General features: G+C 31.4%; 1 protein-coding gene across 3 annotated transcripts in view; it reads left to right on the top strand.

Moving 5' to 3' along the window:
• TFEC (transcription factor EC) overlaps nt 1–13,483 on the top strand; it is a 123,361-nt gene that overhangs the window by 32,761 nt on the left and 77,117 nt on the right. The window lies entirely within an intron of this gene.

Below are 13,483 nucleotides of genomic sequence, written 5' to 3'. Positions count from 1 at the left end.
ATTGCAGATTCAATAGATTCCATTTAACAGAATTGAATATTCCTATCCATAACCATGGCACAACTCATCAAATATTTAGATCATTATTTTCTTTCAGTGACATTTTGTCAGTTAAGATAAATATCTTGCATTTTATTACATTTATTCCTAGAATTTTCTACTTTTTTGATGCAACTGTAAATAGGGTTGTTTTCTTAATTTCATTTTTCAGATTGCTTATTTTAGTTTATAGACATCCAAAATTTTGTTTATCAATCTTGTATTCTGCAACCTTGCTGAAATCATTCATTCATTTTAATAGTTTTTCAGTGGATTTCTTAGAATGTTCTATGTACAAGATTGTATCATTTGAAAATAGAGATAGTTTTTCTTTCCAATTTGGATGCCTTTTATTTATTTTTCTTGCCTAGTTGCCTTGACTGGGCTCTCTGGGACAATGCTGAATAGAGGTGGTAAGACTAGACACCATTGTCTTGTTCCTAATCTTAAGGGGAAAGTATTCAGCTGTTCTTCATTAAGTATCAACTTTTGATATATGTTGTTTTTTTTTTTCAAAGATATCCTCTATCAAGTTGAGGAAGTGCTCTTCTATTCTTAGTTTGTTGATGGTTTTTTATCATGAAAATGTGTTGAATTTTGTAATTCTTTCTCTACATTTATTGAGATGAACATGTGGTTTGATGAAATGGAATTTAAAATTTTAAATTTAACAGCCATGGATATATACCAGTACACTTATAAGTCTGCTGAAACATTTTTGTAACAAATCTTATTTTTAGAAAAAAATTTTTTAAGAAAAAACTTTAGGTCCAACTACAAAAGCATGATCTGTATATCCTATACTTCAGTATCCCATACTGAATATATTTTTTGTGTGTAAGATTTTAAAGGAGTTATTTTTTTTAAAGATTCATTTAGTTATTTACTTGGCAGAGAAAGCAAGAGAGCACAAGTAGGCAGAATAGCATCTAGAGGGAGAGGGAGTAGCAGTCTCCCCACTGAGCAGGGAACCCAATGTGGGTTCCCCGAGGACAGATGCCTAATGACTGAGTCACCCAGGCATCCCATGTGAAAGATTTTAAATGTATTCTGTCTATAAAATAAAAATAACTGAAATTATTTCATAAACACACACAACTATGCAGCCCTAACTATATTTTTATGCATTTTCAACAAAGACAAAATAGGGGCTAATCTTTGAGAAAGAAATAAACAGTGAATAAATTCACTTCTTAGAATCTTCATATATTTCTATTATGAAAAATACACATTTCCTAACTTAAGTAATACTATATATTTTACTCAAAACTGTGACATACAGAACTAAAAATGGATTTCTCATTCGATATGTGGTATTAAACTTGAGAAAATTCAAGCACATTATCATAGACAGTGAGGAATCATAAGCAGATGTTTAGATCAGAATAGGAAGTTATTAGCATTCATAAGAGAATTATTTAAAATAAGATTTGTGTATTATGTGGCAACTGCAGAATTTCTTTCACTGTATCCTTTATATAAATATAGCAATCAATATAAAGAGATTAAAGAAATCTTTCTATATCTAGTTAAGTAGAATTTTTAGGAAAAGTAAGGAGAGCTATTTTTCAAATTTAGCAATTATTCTTAAAGTAATGTCATTTCTTAAAAATATCTTTGATTATATAGTATATTAAAATCTCAGCTCAAGATAAATATTTCTGTATTGCTGCATACCTGAGTTGCCCTTTAAGTACCTAATAACTTGATTCATATTCAGTTTTTTTTAAACTTTAGTCTGCCTGCTGTGATGAAAGAGCCATCTCATCTTGTATTAATTTCATTTGATATATAGAATATCATTATATCACAGCTGTTGGGAAGCTTAAATTTCTGAAACTCTCTAAACTCTAAAAGTAATATTTTAAACTTTTTGTGGTGGGAGTGTTTCTCTTTTCATTAAGTTGACTGTTTTAGCATCACCTAAATATAGTAAAAAATGTTAACTTGTTGATCAGAAAAAAATAGTTTATTTAAAAAAATCCCTTTCTTGTATAATAACCATATAAAATAGCTTTAAATGTGTGTGAATGTATTTTGTCATTTGAATCCTTGCCTTTTTTTCTTTTAACATTCTGCATAGAGAATTGAGATCATTCTCAGTCTCAGCTGAGAGGAAATTTTAAGTCAATTTCTTTGTGCATTCATTATCTGAGTATGTGTATGTCTGTGTGTTATTTTGAGGTTTGTGCCCTTACATTTTTGTTCTGTCTTGCTCTTCTCTGGGGACTATTTCTTCAAATACATTTCTGGAAAAAAATTTTTTTTTCATATTTCTATGATGAAGGTAATATTGGCAGTTACATTATTAAATTTGACTTTAACTATGTGATAAAGATATCTAAGAGTGTTCCATAATTTGGTCATAGAGGAACCTTATTACTTTAAAACTAAATTTTTTCACTGAAACTTCAATTTAGATCTAATAGACCCTGGTATTTATTGTAATATGTACTAAGAGATAACATTCTAATCAACTGCCAAAAAGAATGTGTACATTGAATGTGCTTTTTTTCCACTTCCAATGTGTTTATATTTATATTTTCTTCAGATTTATCATATAATTCAATGATACTCCTTTCTAAGGATATAACAGTAGATTCTTAAGTACCAAAATACTAAAATACCTAACACCATAGTTTTGGATTAGATGATCTGAGAGAATTTATTAGTTTAATATTTGTTCATAAATATTAGGTTTGTAAATAATCTTTTTTTTTTCAGATAAAGACATGGGGGGTATTTTTGTATAAATAAACACAAATGACCCATTTGTTTGCATTAGGGATTAATGTGATCTCTTGATTTGTCTGGTGACAGAGAAATAATAAATGAATATACTTGACGTTTTAATATAAGAAACCATATTGAATTTTATAGATTTTGCTAAGAATTAACAAGTTTGAATTTCTTTGGGGATTTTGAAAACAGCTGTATACTCACACACATATATTTATATTGCTTTATATATATGCATATTTTATGTATATACAAAATAAATATGTATACTTATATTGTTTTACTATTATTATATATATGTTTATTTATATTATTTTAAAAGAAGCAGATCTGAGAGAATCAGACTATATATCATCACTGGAGGCTAAAAATGGTCAAATGTCTTGATAGATTAAAATTACTTGATTGTGAATTTGAGGTAAATTTCTAAATATATATATACTTATTTAAGGATTTGTTTATTTATTTTAGAGAGAGAGAGAATGAGTGGGAAGAGGGGCAGAGGGAGAGGGAAGGAGAGAGAGAGAGAGGAAAGAATCCCAGGCAGACCCTCCACTAAGGATAGAACCAGATACAGGGCTTGATCCATGACTCTGAGCCAAAACCAAGAGTCAGATGCTCAACCAACTGAGTCACCAAGGCACCCCATCTAAAAATATTTTAAAGTTGATTAGTAGAAAGATTAATTAATTTTGGTTGGCAAAAAAAATTTTTTTGGAAGCTTTTATAATTTTTGGTATAAGAAATCATGAACCTATCAACTAATGCAGGGGCAGTGAGGAGAAAGGTGGGGATTAACTGATTAACACATTAGTGGTATAGGATTAATTATTAATTATGACCTCTTTGGAAAAGGAAGCAGTGCTCACTAAAAACCTACATGAATAAATAATGTCAATCTAAAATTATAGCTCAGAATCATGACAGACATCTATTACATTCTTGATTAATAATGGTCTCTTTAACTGAAGATAAGGTTCTAGCAGCATTTCAGAGAATACTTTATTTCAACTTTTCCTCTTCAACATTTTTATCATTAACATAAAGAGGGAGTATGTGTCCAATATGTTTTTAGGATTACTCAAGATCTTTGTTTCTTACTGAGTCAATTCTGATGAGATGTATTTTTTTGGCAATTGTAAATTTTGCTTTCAAAATCATTGCCATATAACTACTGGCTATATTCTCTTGTACTTTTAGTCTCTTCTTTATCTCCTTTATTATATTGTTTGTCTTCTCTATTTTTTGATCAATTTTTCTAGAGATTTATCTGTTTTGTTAGTTTTTTTTTATCTCAAAGAACCAACTACTGCTTTGTTGATCTTCTCTAGAGTACTGTGGTTTCTATTTCATTGAACTTGAAGAATAATTACTCTTTCTATGTATGTGAGCTTGGCATGTTAGCCAAGAATCAAGTGTGGAGAAATGTAATGTTAACAAACCCCAAACTTAATACATCTTAACAAATAATAGTTATCTATTTTTCCTATTTCTAGAAGTTGTGTTCTTATTTCTGTTGTTTCTTTGTGTTCAGCATTTGCATTATTTTTATTATTTCAGTGTTAAGTTCAGTATGTTCTATTCTTGGACCTATTCTTAGAAAATATAAATGTTACAGTAAAAATGAGAGTGTGGATCTTTGTAAAATAGCCTGCACATACACTGAAGAACTAGGTATATCTAAGAGATTTTCTGCAGTTGTTTTATGACTTTGGGATATATTTTTTGTCTCTTACTTTTAGATTATTTATTACTAAGACTTGTGAAGGCAGAGCATTCTTTTCTGATAGTGTTAAAAATTATTAAAATTTTGTTTCATAGATAAACTGTTTATACACAAGACAACATTTCTCCCACTTTGTTAATTATTTCAAAAATCAGTCAAATTATTCAAAGAATTATAACTAAAATGTTTTGTACATATTGTTTAGACTATTAGAACTTTTTAAAGATTTTTTTTTTTTTATTTATTTGACAGAGAGAGATCACAAGTAGGCAGAGAGGCAGGCAGAGAGAGAGAGGAAGGGAAGCCGGCTCCCTGCTGAGCAGAGAGCCCGATGCGGGACTTGATCCCAGGACCCCGAGATCATGACCTGAGCCGAAGGCAGCGGCTTAACCCACTGAGCCACCCAGGCGCCCCAACTATTAGACCTTTTTAATGTCAGGAACTCAATTTAATTATTTTTCAGACATAGATATATATTTTTCAGCTTTTTGCTTTCCTATTTGCTTCCTATTTGCTTACCTCCCACAAATTTAATTCTGTCCACCCACAATTTACTCTCCTTTCCTTTTAGGTTTTTAAAGTCCGATTCTCTGAATGTTTGTTTTCAAGTCGTACTTAATGTAATACTTAAACTATTTCTAGTTTCTATTTCACATAAATGTGCACATATATTTAGACACCTATATTTAGCCACCACCATACAATAGGTGATGAAGCTGTTGCAAGTTCAATGATGAAATATTCTTTGTTTTAAGAATCAATTTATAATCAATTTAAAATTCATGCCATAGTTGGTAAATGTGCTATAATCTGTACTGAATATAAATCCTTTGTTAGTGTCCATTTTTATCAGTGTTATACGTAGTCAAAGAGTTCAGCATGGCTCTTAAAAAAAATCAATATTCTACCCCCTCACCCTGTCCCTTCATTTTCTCTGTCCCAGAAGCATCTCCATTCATGACTTTAGCTCATGTGTTTGGTACTTCAAGTCTCTAAGTAATGTATTTGTAGGATGAATTCCAATAAGTCATGTTATTTTTTCCATGTGATATACTGCTGGATTCAAATTACAAAATTTTTCTTTAATATTCTTTCATTTATGTTCATAAAAATATAGATATGTAAAATGTATATAGATAAAATATAGACATGTAAAACTACATATAGATATGTAGTTTTCTTATTTTGTAAAATATGGTTTTGGTGCAGGGTAATACTAACTTTCTAGAATGAATAGGAAAATATTCCCTCCTTTTCAATTTTCTGGAAGAGTTTGTGTAGAACTTATTTTATCCTTATCAATGAAGCCATCTGATCTTGGAATTTCCTTTAGAGGAAAATTTTTTATTTCTTTTTCTTTAATAGATATAGGCTATTCAGATTACCTGTTTCTTCTTAAAATCTTGTTTCTGTCTTTTAAAAATTTTGTCCATTTTATTTTTTAAAGTTTTTATTTTTTTGGCAAAAAGATGTTTGTAATATGCACTGATCATCATTTTACTACTTTTAGTATATATAGTAATGCCACCTCTTTCATTTCTTATTGGGTGGTTTGTATTTTCTTTCTCTATTTTCTCTTCTGCCTAGCTAGAATATTTTGTCAGTTTTATTTATTTTCTCAATAACCAGTTTTTTGTTTCATTAATTGATTTCTATTTCATTAATTTTCATTCTGATCTTTAATATTTCCTTTCTTTTACTTTGGGTTTAATCTGTCCTCTTTTTCTAGTTTCTAAAAGTGGAATCTGAGGCCTTTGATATGAAGCATTTCTCCTTTTGAATATAGAAATGTGCTATTAAAAATTCCTCCCTAAGCACTGCTTTACCAGCATCTCATAAATTCAGTTCAAAATACCCAGTTTCTCTTTTGATTTCTTTTTTGACTATGTGTTATTTAGAAGTATGTTATTTTGTTCCAAATGTTTGATTTTCCAGAGATCTTTCTGTTTTGATTCTGCTTTGATTGCAGAGAACATACTTGGTATGACACGATTTTTAAAAAATGTTTGTTTTGTTGCCAATACTATGTTCTATCTTGGTACATTTTTTCATCTACACATGAAAACAATGTGAATTTGTTGTGGTTGGGTGGAATCCCTAAGATTTCATGGGTGCTTGGGTGGCTCAATTGGTTAGGAATCCAACTCCTGATTTTGGCTCAGGTCATATCAGGGTCCTGGGATTGAGTTCTGCATCTGGCTTGTGCTCAACGTGGAGTCTGCTAGAGGTTCTCTCTCTCCCTCTTCCTGTGTTCTTACCACCCCATCCCAGCGCCAGCTCACATACCCATGCACACACTGGTGTTCTCTAAATAAATAAAATCTTTTTAAAAAATCCTAAGATTCCAAGATTTTCTATTTCTTATTGGAGTTCCATCAGTTTTTGCTTCATATATTTTGAATTTCTGTCAGTTGCATGACTGTTTAAAATCATTATGTCCTCAACACTTTCATTATTATGAAATGGACTTCTTTATCCTTGCTGATATTCTTTGCTCAGAAACCAACTTCAGTTGATTCTTTTGACTAGTGTTAGTATAATATAGTTTTTTCCATTCTTTCACTTTTAAAGTATTTATTACTTTATATTTAAAGTGTATTTCTTGTAGGGAGTATACGATTGGGTCTTACTTTTAAAAAAAATGCAGTTTTACAATCTTTGCCTTTGAATCAGGTAATAAGACCATTTACATTTAGTGTAGATTACTAATTATTAGTTTGGGTCATTTAAACCTATCATCTTAATATTTGTGTTTTTTTCATCCATTTTTTGTTCTCTTTTTCTGCTACTTCTTAGATTAGTCAAATTAAACAAATATAGTTTTATGTACTTTGATGGCTTATTCATTATAATTCTGTTTAATTATTTCAATTGTTACTTTAGGGTTTATAGTTTATATCTTTGACTTAACACAGGTTACCCTTAGTTGATACTATACCTCAATGTGTACTATTAGAACGTCACAATTGTAGACTTCCATTTCTCCTCTCCCCTCTCTTGTGCTATTTTTCATTAATTTTGCTTTTACAGATATTATAAACCTCACATTGCCATTGTTATAATTTTTTTTAAAGAGTCAATTATCTTTTAGAGAAATTTAAATAGAAAAAATTCTTGCATATTTGCCCATAAATTACTATTTATAGTTCCTTTCTTCCTTTGACACTTATAGTATGGATTTTCTGGTGATGAATCCTTCAGATTTTGTATGTCTAGAAAAGTATTTCACCTTCATTTTCCAAAGATATTTTTGTTGAGTTTAGAAATCTAGGTTTATCATTTTTACCTTTTAGTATCTTAATGATGTTCTTTCACTGACTTCAGTGACAGAAACTTACTGTCATCTTTACCTTTGTTCCTCTGTACATAACATGTTTTTCCCCTGCCTCTGGCTGCTTTTAAGATTTTGTCTTTATCACTGGCTTTTAACAATTTAGTAATATATGCTAAATTGTTTAGGGCTTGGGGTTAATTGAGCTTCTTGGATGTATGGGTTTATAGTTTTTAATCATATTTGAAAAGTTTTTGGCCATTATTTCTCCCAATATTTTTTTCTGTTCTCTCTCTCTTCCTAACTCTGGGGATTACAGTTGCACTTATTTTAGGTTACTTGAAGTTGTCCCACAGCTAACTGACACTGTGTTCATTTTAATTGTTGTTATTCTTGTTTACTCTGTATTTCTTTTTGATTTGTTTATTTTGTTATGACTTTGAGTTTCCTAAACTTTTTTTCTCAGCAGTATCTAATCTGTTGTTATTCCAATCTAGCATACTTTGCATCTCACAGATTGTTGTTTTCATCTCTGGAAGTTTATTTTGAGTTTTTTATATAGTTTATGTAACTCTCCAAATTTTCTCAAATACACAGCCACAGTTATCATAATGTTTTAATGACACTTTCTGCCTATTTTTAAAGATTGATTTTTCTTTTTTTCTTTTTCTTAAGGATTTTATTTATTTATTTGACAGAGAGAGAGCAGGAGAACACAGGCATAGGGAAAGGCAAAGGGAGAGGGAGAAGCAGACTCCTCACTAAGCAGGGAACCCAATGTGGGGCTAGATCCCAGATGACCTGAGCTTAAGACAGATGCTTAATCAACTGAGCCACCAAGGCGCTCCAAGAGCAATATTCCTTGATTGATTTTTCTCCTCACTTTGGGTTGTGTTTTCTATTTCTTTGCATCTTCGATGATTTTTTTTTTCTTACAGATCCCAGACATTGTAAATTTTACCTTATTGGATGCTGAATATTTTTGTATTCGTAATGTTTTTGAGCTTTGTTCTAGGACACAATTTAGTGACTTAGACAGAATTTGAAAATTTTGTGTCATGTTTTTAAGGGTTGTTGTTGTTGTTGTTGATGTTGTTGTTTAGATAGGAGTAGAGCAGCGCTAGATCTAATCTAGGGTTAAGTATTCTGATAACTGAGGCAAGATCCTTATGAGTTCTCTACCCAATACCTATGAATCATGCTTTTCAGAATGTCTGCTGCTCTAATCATTTCAGGTGGTCCTTTTTTTGGTTTGGGTTATTTTTCTCACATAAATAGTATCACAGTTTAGTAGCACAGTTTAGTATGTAGATGAGTATTTTGAGAGGGATACCTGCAGATATCTGGGGTTCTTTCTCTGTGGAGCTCTTTTTTCCCAGTATACTGCCTTGAGAACTCTAGGCACCTTAGTCTCCCTATATTCTCATTTCTGCTTTCCCCACTCATAGAATCTGCCAGCTTCTGCTTGGGTTGACTTTCTCTGTATCAGGGGCTGGAAACTCTCATGGCAGTAAACTAGGGAAATCATTGAGCTTACTTTTTTCTTGAATGTCTCCTGTGTCTCAGGGATCATTCTCTTATTGACTCATGTGCAGTTTCTTGAAAGTTGTTTTTTCAAGGTTTTTTTTGGTCATTTTTTAGTTGCTTCAATTAGTAGGGTAAGTCCAGTCTCTGTTAGTCTTTGTCAGCTGTAGTAACATTCAGTTTGTGATTTCTTAACAATATTTTATTACTGTTTTAGTGAGGTTTAACAATATGTAGCAATAGTTATGATAAAGATAATAGTTATCTTTAATAACTGCTAATTATAATATCAATGAAAACAGAAAGAATATATCTACAGTATGTACCAAATAGAAGCACCTAGAAATGTAGGTTATCATAGTGAAAAGATCATAGAAACATAATAGGAATATCTGGTCCTTGAATGAAACCTGCAACTGATTAGTTTGTCAGTCATATTTTAAGCTTTTGTTTATTATTGATTTTCTTATTTGCAAAACAGATATTACTACAGCCATAATATATTCATCACAGAATTGTGAAATCATTGGGATGATATATATATATATATATATATATATATATATATATACATATATATATTACTTAGAAAAATCGATACTTTATGTATAAGATCTCTTTAAAAGTTTTACATTTTAATTTTATAAAATATTTATTATAAATCTTTTTACTGTATATAATCCGTGTATATTTCTTATGTTGCTTATATAATTTGTAGGGAAAGCCCATAACATGAAAGCAGTACAAAGTCCAAATAGACTATGAAAACACTATAAAACAAATATTATAAAATATTTGTATGTTTAATTCTTTTGGAATTATTTAGCATTCTATTCTTTCTTATACACATATATTTCTATCTTTTTTGATTTTGCCTACATAATTCAAAGAGGATTTAAATTAAAGATGAAATAGGATGAAATAGCAATGGAAAAAGAAAAAAAGTCATATTTAAATGACAGACATTACTAGAGCATTGATTCCAAACTACGGGGCCTATTGCTTTTAAAAGCACAACTTCAAACACAATGCTAAATTTGTTTTAAATATAACTATGGAATTACTGAGAGGGATCTTTTCCCATTTATGTCAGAGATGAAAGATGATTTGTGATAATGCATAGCTATTTTCCTGTCATCATAATTGGACTTATTCGCTAAACTGAATTAACAACATAGATGATCAGGGAGTCTGCCCATTGATATCTAATTACACATATAACTAGTGATAAAAATTTTAGTTTGCAGTTTGTGCTTTTAAAATACTTTTGCTTTTATAAAATGCCATACACCTTTATATAATCATATGAATATAATATAAAATCATAGAATGAAATTTATTCTAATTTAGCAGACTAGGAGTATAATTCTGACTTGGTAAAACTTGTTTATTAGTTTCCTTAAATTGATACTGATGATAAAGATATATCAAGTTTAGGAACTTAATCTGTGAGTAGAACAAATCTGAATTCAGATGCTGACTCCATTAGTAGGCTTGCCAGAGAAAACAGATGATTCCCAGCTATCTTTGAGTGTCAGAAGAACAATACTTTTTTTTTTTTTTTTTTTTTTTTGTCATCTGTATGACCCACACAATAGTTGGGATATACTTTCACTTAAAAAAAAAAACCAAAACATTTTTATCTGAAATTTAAATGTATCTGGGTATCCCATATTTTTATTTGCTAAATCGGGCAGCCCCATCCATCTATCATCATTTCAGTATTGATCCTCTTCATTCATTCTCTGATCTGGATCTGTGTCATTCTCTAGATCTGGGTCATACTCTCTAAAACTGGTTTTGTCTCAGTCATTTCAATACCTCTTAGATAATATCTTTAATACTTTGGTCTTTTAATCCCTTGATCTTTTTTCCTCCTAGGGATCTTAGACTCTATTATGTTAACCATCATTTTACATGATTATATTCTAGACCCCATCATTCCAGATATAGGCACATCTTTCATGATTTTTAATTCCGTGAATTTCATCACTAACTAACACATCTTATTTTTTATTTCATATCATTGAAGAACCACAACAGCAGCATTAATTCTTTTTTACTCCATTGGGACCTGCAACTCATTGATCTTTCCACCATTTCATTACCTTTATCTTTCATGATCGTGAGTAATTCTCTCCTTATTCAATACCTTCCACAGTTCTTCATGGCAGTATAGAATTACTGTTATATGCAGCCAGACTGCCTGGAATAAAAGGCTTAAACCCTGCCTTTACCATTTACTAGCTATAACCTTCAATAATTTACTAAATCTTTCAGCTTCAGTTTGCTAACCTATAAAATGGAAATGATAACAGTATACATGCCACAGAAGATTATTATGAAGGAAAAATAAATTATATAATGTGCTTAGAAAAGTTCCTTTTTGGCACATAGTGTACACTATCAGGTTAGCTTTTTTTATTATTGTCCTCAATACTAACATTATTTTTTTTAAGATTTTATTTATTTATTTGACAGACAGAGAGCACAAGTAGGCAGAGAGGCAGGCAGAGAGAGAGAGGAGGAAGCAGGCTCCCTGCTGAGCAGAGAGCCCCATGTGGGGCTTGATCCCAGGACCCTGGGACATGACCTGAGCCGAAGGCAGAGGCTTTAACTCACTGAGCCACTCAGGCGCCCAGTACTAACATTACTGCCACTGGAAATGTCAAAATGCCTTTGTTCACACTTAAATTTTTTGTCCATCTCTTTCTTCACCTTTCTTGTCAATGAAAATCTCAATCCTATTTAAATCCAACTATACTCTGTACATGCCCACACAAAGTATATGGGAGAAAACCCAAAACAAACTGGCTATTTGGTTTCACTTAAATAACTATGAATTTCAAATGGTTTTTACTATTGCCCAGAAATTCAGTTACATGTCCAAATGCATTCTGTCTTTGAAATCTCTCCTTTCTCATCAACCTTAAATACCTCTCCCTGCTTTTACATTCTTCACCTAGGAAATGGGAGCTATCAGAAGAGAACTTCCAAGAACTCTCAACTCCACAGTTCCCATTTCCCACTTCCTAAGTCTGTCCACACTCCCTGGCTTCCTTTCTTTCACTCAGAATGGACTCTTGACCACCACCTTGACCAATCTCCCCACTGTGAGCGCCACCCATCTTGACCAATCTCTCTATTTGTGCTCTCCTGTATGTTTGCATTTTGCTATCTAATAGGCATATCAAAGTTAAAATGCTGCAAACCACCCTGCTAATTTCTCTAGCAACCCCATCCTCGGGACATAGCCTTTTGCTCCTCTCTTCTCACAGCACAAATCTTTTGCATGAGGTTCTGAAGAGCACCTGACATGCCACAAAGTTAATTTAACTAGTCCTTAGTTTGACAATATGGATTAAGTAGATGATAAATAGTAGCACCTATCAAGAATTTTTGGAAGAGTTAAACCATAATACATGAAAAATGCTGACCCCAGTGTGTAGTAAACATTCAATAAGTGTTTGCAGCTATTTTGAGTATTATTAATGCTGTTCCTTTTTCTGTTCCTCTCCCTCCTCCTCCTGAGTGTCCTAATGTGGATAAATATACATACACATACTCTGAATATAAGACATCACAAGCATAACTGTTGTGAGATGTGTATTCACACACAATAATACTATTTGCTTGGGTTCTGTAGAAGAGACAATTCCTTTTGGACTATTCTGTGAGTTTAACTTGAGAATCTCATCCCTAGAAATCATGTTTTATGGCATTAAGAATTCAACTTGAGGGGTACCTGGCTGGCGCAGTTGGAGGAACACATAACTCTTGACTTGGGGGTCATTGGGTATAGAGATTATGAAAATATATAAATAAACTTAAAAAAAATTTCAACTGGAGCCAGACTTCCTGAGCTTGAATTTTACCTCCAATATGACTTTGTGTCTTACTTGAACTCTACACCTCAATTTTCTCATCTATAATATGGGAATTATTAGTACCTCCTCATAAGATTGCTTAATTTTTCCATATTTGTATAGTTTTCAGTATAATTACTGAGATATTAATAACACTTTGTAAGTGTTCACTCTTGGTTTTATTGTAATTAAGTGGTCTTTTCTGTAAGAAGGTTTCAAGGCATAAATTCAAAAGATTGCATAATAGCTCATCTCCCTTGCAGGTGTTATGGTCTATACATATGGGAATAGTTTTTTACAACTTCAAAAATGTAAATC

This window comes from Lutra lutra, chromosome 11 (genome assembly GCF_902655055.1).
Source record: "Lutra lutra chromosome 11, mLutLut1.2, whole genome shotgun sequence".
NCBI classification, from domain to species: domain Eukaryota; kingdom Metazoa; phylum Chordata; class Mammalia; order Carnivora; family Mustelidae; genus Lutra; species Lutra lutra.
Note: the sequence above shows the minus strand (reverse complement) of the source record. Positions and strands in the feature narration are given on the sequence as shown.